The sequence below is a fragment of the Triticum dicoccoides genome, chromosome 7A (genome assembly GCF_002162155.2).
Source record: "Triticum dicoccoides isolate Atlit2015 ecotype Zavitan chromosome 7A, WEW_v2.0, whole genome shotgun sequence".
Classification (NCBI taxonomy): Eukaryota; Viridiplantae; Streptophyta; class Magnoliopsida; order Poales; family Poaceae; genus Triticum; species Triticum dicoccoides.
The window spans coordinates 586,775,206-586,782,472 of NC_041392.1; the positions used below are offsets into that span (position 1 = coordinate 586,775,206).

At 47.9% G+C, this 7,267-nt stretch overlaps 1 long non-coding RNA gene across 1 annotated transcript; it reads left to right on the forward strand.

Moving 5' to 3' along the window:
* The first annotated feature begins 4,654 nt into the window (after nt 1–4,654).
* LOC119334203 lies at nt 4,655–6,894 on the forward strand. The gene is made up of 2 exons (XR_005161245.1): nt 4,655–6,234; nt 6,493–6,894. It is a non-coding gene; the product is annotated as an uncharacterized LOC119334203 (long non-coding RNA).
* The last annotated feature ends 373 nt before the right edge of the window (nt 6,895–7,267 follow it).

Below are 7,267 nucleotides of genomic sequence, written 5' to 3' on the forward strand. Positions count from 1 at the left end.
TCACCTAACTAGTATCCGGCACGGAGGTTCAGCTGCCTTGGTACTAGACCCAATAATTGACGGATACCATCTCACCCGAGTCCTTATGGACGGTGGCAGTAGTTTTAATCTGATATATCAGGACACAGTCCACAAAATGGGGATACACCCGACAAGAATCAGCCAAAGCAATACTACCTTTAAAGGAGTAATACCAGGCTCAGAGGCCCGCTGCACGGGCTCTCTAGTACTAGAGGTTGTATTCGGTTCTCCCGACAACTTCCGAAGTGAAAAGTTAACCTTCGACATCACTCCATTCCTAAGCGGCTATCAAGCGCTACTCGGAAGAACGGCCTTCGCTCGTTTTAATGCAATACCGCATTACGCTTACCTAAAGCTTAAGATGCCCGGTCCACGTGGCATCATCACAGTTAGCGGAAAACACAGAACGTTCCTTACGTGCAGAAGAACGTGTGGCGGCTTTAGTAGCCGAACACCGAACCCCCTCTCCAACCAGAATAAATGATCGGTCGTCAAGACCGCGGACACGGCTAGACGAGTCCGACGAATCACTAGCTATAACAACTCAGATAAACCTAAGACTGGGTTGATGGATATACCCCCATAGGTGGTGCTAGGGGCTTCCCACATGTAAAAAGGACTAGTGTTCAGCTTGATCTTATTTAGATTGAATTTTAATGGTTTATTAAGAATAACCAATTTTTCGCACGAAAACTTTCACCTGGGCCTTTCTCTCTTACAGATGATCATCGTGCTACACCCTTCCAGGATATGGCACAACGGAGACATAGTCACAGACGTGCAGCAGCGCCCCGTTCAAAGGTTTCTTTTTAGATTAAGACCCTGTGTAAACCTTTTTTACTGTCTCTTGTTGCTTCACACCCTCAGGATACTCAACGTAACCAAGAGGGATGCTGGCGTTATTGACATTTTCGTCACGTCATACTAATGCACGTACCTAGAAATTCAGGGCTTAATATCGAGGGCGTTACTTAGGCCAGTATGCATTGCAAATACCAAATACCTTAGAGAGTGTTCGGCGTCGCGAGTTTGGCCTTATATGCATCAGCTCTGAATCATGTCTTTGGTCAATAGTTGTGTTTGCCCGGCTCCCGTGTTTTGCTACCTTACGTTCCACTCTATCGGCTAAGGTGGCACCGAGAGAACTACTGCGATTGTGCCCTGGTTCATCTGGATGAGCACCTCAGTAGAGAAAGCCGAAAACTGACTGTCATGATAAAGCGCGAGACTGGTCAACCACTCGAGGACTCAGCGGAATCTTCGTGATTCCTCCGCTTTAACGAAGGACCAGTTTCCCGGTCATGTATGTACGCGCACCATATTCGGGTAAGCGCGGAAGTACCAGGGGCTATATAGTAGCCCCACTGTCAAACTCCTATGGCTAAGTGAAAGTGTTAAAGCAATATAGTCTGATTCGCTTGTTCGCCGCGCTATCACCTCCTTAATGGACGAAGACGTTGGATCAAGTGTGAATACACGATTTTCCGAACACCCCCGCATTATATGCGTGGGGGCTGAAGCCGACGACTGCAAACTTTCTTGTTATATACATACATAAAATGGCCGCACAGGAGGCATCATAATACTTTCAGGCAAAAGTATAAACACAGCCTTTATAATCCAAATAGCATTGTTTTTACAATTGGGATACATGTCACTCGAACATAATACTCTTCGAGCACTAAGCCTCTATTAAACGAGCGCCTTCTAGGACTTCTCCAAAATAGTGCTCGGCCGAGACCTGGCCTATGGCCAGACCCCGGTTTGCAATAGCGGTGGCATCCATCTCTGCCCAGTATGTCTTAACACGGACAAGAGCCATCCGCACACCCTCTATGCACGCTGACCTCTTTACAGCGTCGATATGAGGCACAACACCACGGAATCGTTGCACTAAACTAAAGTAACTATTCGGCCTTGGTCCTTCCAGCCAAAGATGATCCACGACAGACCTCATGGCAAGCCCGGACAACCTATGGAGCTCAGCCCACTCGGCCACTTGCTCATTTAATAGCAGCGGATGCGTCGGAGCACTGAACTGCGACCAGAACAACTTTTCCACTTCGTGATCTTTTTGATTTTTGAAAAACATAGTTGCATCAGCAGCACTGATTGCCGAATCCGAATACGCGTCTGCAGCACTCCATAATTGACCCAAAGGTGCATACTTCGGATCTCCGAACTTCGTCCGCAACAAAAAGGGCTTCCCAGCCATGATATCTCCGGCTTGACAGAGCTCCTCCTTCGCCGCTCTGATTTCGGAACGGGTTTCCTTGGCTGCTTCCACGACTCTCTTCATGTCAGCCGCTCTCGCTTGGCTTTCCTTTTCAAGAAGCTCATATCGGCCGGCGGCATCTTTCAGCTCATCAGCCATCTTGGCTATTTTATCTTTGTTCTTGCAATGAGTAGCCTATTCGGCTCTTAAGTCTTATGCCGCCTTTAGGGCGGCCGCATCACTCCTCCTGGCTTGTTCCTTGGCTCGGGCAAGTTCCGCCCGAAGGGTCTCCACGGCAGCAGCTCCATCTGCAGTCACAACATATTATAGATACTAGCATCATGCTCCTCTTAATATTTGTTGACCACCCAAAAATACATACCTTATGCCTCGTCAAGCCGCTTGTTCACAAGCGCAATGTCGACATCTGCCGCATCAAGTTGCCGGCTCAAACCGGCAAACTCAGCAGTCCGGCCAGCCACCGGACCGTCAGCCGCATGCACATGAAAGCAGCGTGATTATTACCTGGGACTATGATCCTCTGTTTGCTGCCTCTGGAGAGCAACCAGAGTCTCAGGGGCTACTATCTGTATAGACCACACCTAGCATGTGTGGTACCATCAAAAAATTTATATATTACTTTGCGTACCTCAAAGCCTCTTAGTAGGCTCGTAAAAGCTTCATGCAACCCACTTGTGGCGGATGAGATCCTCTCAACCACCGTACTCATTAAAGTATGATGCTCCTCTGAAATAGCCGCTTTCTTCGAAAGACTCATCAGTGCGTTCCGTTTCCCACCGGACAGTCCCGGGCTCTTTTTGTTGCTCTCCATAGGAGACGAATATTCCGGACTGCGGGTGGCCGAAGGGTTACCTTCTGGCCTTGGCGGATCAGGAGAAACCCTCCATGATGACACCTCAGGGTTGTCCGCCCCAGGAGGCGGGGAGGCAGGGGGAGGCGTTTCTCTCTCCATCATCTCCGAAAGAAGATCCCCCGAAGACGAACTCTGCTGAGAAGGGCTATGAGCCGGACTGCAAGATATATGTCTCGGTTATTGTCCTCGGAGATAAAACAGGATATATTTACCAAAAGTACTCTTGATTCACTTACAACTCGGTGGAGGGCTGGCCCCCTTGCGGACACTGTGTGGTAAGGACGCCCTCCGGGGCAGTGCCTCCTGGCGAAGGTTTCTTCCCTCGTTTGGAACCTTTTGTTTCCGAGTCGTCAGAGGCAGTCCTTTTCCTTCCTTGGGGAGAGGGAATTCTAGATTCTTCTCTCCGATCCTCCTCCTTCATGGAGACACTAATCCCCCCGGTTTGGACGAGTAATGCGTGAGGCCCGCTTTCGGCTTCTTTATCCCTCCCTTTATCTTCCCCTGATGGCACTTGATACAGTGCGTTCTCGAGCATCCTGGCTAGTACAGGATCCGGTGAGCCTTTGGGAAGGGGGGCCGAACACCTGATCATCTTCGGCTTTCTTATCCAGTCCTGGCCAAGATCGATTTTTTCAGAATGATATTGTGACAAATAAAAAGACAGCATGTTCAGCCGCAAAATTACTCACCTGGGTATCTGGACGGTTGCAGTTGAGACCCGCATCCTCGGTGGTGTCCGGACACTTTATTCGTGATCCGAAGAACAATCCATACATCGCTTCAAGTGTCATGCCGAAGAACTGTTGAATAGCTCGCGGTCCTTCCGGGTTGAACTCCCACATACGAAGAGATCGACGTTGGCATGACAGGACCCGACGAACTAGCATGACTTGCATTACCTTGACAAGGCTGACATCTCTCTTGAGGAGATCCCGGATGCGACTCTGCAATGTCGGCACGTCATTAACTGGCCCCCAGTCCAGCCCCTTGTTGACCCATGATGCCAGTTGCGGCGGGGGGCCCGAGCAGAAGGCGAGGGGAGATACCCACTTAGTACTTCGGGGAGCTGTGATGTAAAATCACTCCCGCTGCCATAAGTTGGACACCTCCGGGAAGGAACCCTTTGGCCATGGGGCATCGACGCCTTTGCTTATTGTGGCACCTCCGCATTATGCTTGTCGCCCATCGATCGTCTTCGGCTTCACATTGAAGGTCTTGAGCCATAAGCCGAAGTGTGGGGTGATGCGGAGGAAGGCCTCACATACGACGATAAACGACGAGATGTGAAGGATGGAATCTGGGGCTAGATCATGGAAATCGAACCCGTAATAGAACATAAGCCCTCTGATCTCTACCTACTAATAAAGCAGCGTCTGTCATTAGCAAATTTGCAAAAAAGTCCCTTTGGTTATGAGAATTCAACCCGCGGTCCTATTTTAAGTTAAGAAAACGTTTCATTTTTACATAAAACTCCCGGCAATCACCACCGCGTACCACGGCTGCTTATCCATTCCCATCCACCACCGCCGGGCACGCACTGCCACGCGGAGCCGTTTGCCAGGAGCCAAGGAGGCGGGCGTACGCGTTGCCCGACCCCGGGAAGGGGGCGAGGCGTCGCGGTTGGCGTTGGCGAATCCATTCCCAGCGGCGGCGGCTTCCGGCGAGGAGGCGAGCGAGCTCGGGGAGCTCCGGCGGGGGCTTGTCGTCGGTGAGGCGAGGCCGAGGCGGCGGCGCGCGGGCTCGAGGAGGAGGGGTTGATGAGGCGCAGGAGGACGCCGGCCGGTGGCGCTCCGGCGGGGGCTTGGCGAGGGCGACGGCGGCGGCCGGCGTGCTCGCTTGGGAGGATGGAGGCTGCCTCGCCGGGGCTCGGGCGCGGTAGCACGGCGTCGGGCCGTTGCCGATGGCGCCGGGGCCGGGGCGGTGGTTTGACGGGCGACGAGGAGGAGGTGCTGTCCTGGAGCCAGCGACGGCGGCTGCAGCTTGACGATGCGGACGTCAACAGCTTGCTTCAGGGGTGCTGCGGGCGGTGAACGGCGTTGTGCTCGCGCGCGAGACCCGTGTCTGATTTGGAAAGAATCAATCTGTGGAAGAAGAAGGCCAATGCAACTGCTCTCTAGCTAGGCACTGGAGTATCTGCACCCCCAATGGAATGGTACGAATTGCTGCTGGTACTGAACATTGACAGGTAAAACTTAGCATATCCAGAAATACATTATTATAAGCTACTTCCATACATGCATCTAGATCATAGCATCTGAACTTGAGGATAGCAGACAAAAATTCAAACAGAAAGAAAGCTACGCTCCATATTGTGTTCTTTATATGCCATATCGAATAACAGGTTCATATTTGATTGGTTTCTTCACAGCAGCGCATGGACGATAAATATCCCTGTTTTGATATATTTCTATGCGATGATTTATCTATTGCCACTGTTTTTGAATTATTTTCGTCCATAAATAATGCGACTCAAGTCAATTTGAGATCGAATTTGTTCATGAGGTCAAGACTGAACCTTGCGACAGCTCCAAGTTAACATACATCCATACTGAATTTTCTTGTCATAATTGTAAAGACTGTCTATGTATTTTTGTGACAGCAACGTGAGGTTTTTAATTGGTATTGTGCTTGAAACAAAGTTGCATGATACATATTTCCTACAATCATTTTGAAAGGTTTGCCCCCTTTATAGGTTATAAGGTAGGTCCTAAATTCTTGGCAGATATTGTATGACCGCCTATTCAGAGTATTTCGCCCTTGATTGCAAAGATATTATCTTACAGATAACCTTTGACTTCTCGATGAACTCTGTACTGTCAGTATTTGTGCACAATGCACATTCTGAAACTTACAACTATTAGTGATCAATGAGATAAGAGTACTTGATCCTCGATTCTTAAACTATCATCTGACTCATAACCATGTACTACTCGGTGAACTCTATATATCTATCAGTAGTTGGAAGCACTACAAAGCAGTGTCAAATTCAGTACTATATGTACATGAGTTTGCTGATTTCAGGCAAGCAACAACAAACAGACTTTGTTGTTTTCAGTCTAATGAGATATTTGTTGGGCATCACCGAGGAACACCAGCAAAGGCGTGAAGAAATACTTGAAATCAGGTATATATTTCAGTGATCTTAATCGCACAAACCTTCAGTACAGTTACGGAATCATCCCACCTTTATGTTTTGCGACCGTTAGACATCCAAAGGTCGAGCTATGCGTCGTGCGCCATCTGAGTCAACTGCTTCTCACTTGTAATCCATCTGATTGAACAATTGATCGACCATCTCTCATCGACCCATGCATGCAGCGATGGATTTACTCTGAATTTTTTCCTGTCCCGGAACATTAACTGGATTGATTCATGGATGCAGTGTGACATGTCGTGTGAGATGAACGTGGCAAACCATCCAAACTTGAAGCCAAGCATGTGGTGGATCCGCCATGGATGATGGATGGACCGGTGAGTGTAGAAGTTTGAGCTGTGAAACTTTGTGCAATCGAGCTCCTGGTGTAATTAAGCATATGGCTTTTGTGATGTGTAATGTAGGTAGTGATTGCCTATATTTCTTTCCTTCTTAAATTTGTTGTTATAAGGTTATCCTTTGCAGAAGGAAGATTGAACCGCCTTTTGGTTTAGGTAGAAGCACCCATTGATGTTTTCCAATTCTTTGTATTCATTCTATTATGTGCTATAATAGTTAATTGCATATATATGTACTATGTTTGGATATTCTCACGCAACATCTATGTACAACAGATGCAGATTTTCAGAATATTTAACCAAAAACCTTTGCCTGCACTGTTCAGAATATGAAGCCATATTCTAATAAAGTTTATTACTACATTTTTTATTTTATTCATGCTAGAAATGACTTTTGTTTTCACAAAGTCCCTAGCTTATAGGTTTGTGCTTTACTTTACTTTTTACTGCAGTAACAATGTTACAACACGATCCAACATCCCCTGATGATACTCAAGTTTCTTATAAAACTTGGAAATATGCATACAAAGGTAGTTTTGAGAGATGGGGCTGAACAGTTACTTGTTGTATATATATTGCAATGTTGCTCCAATTTATCAACCCTCAGTCGTAGTAGTACAAATATACTCAGTGTATTTATAGGTCCACTTAGCATGAATGAGCAT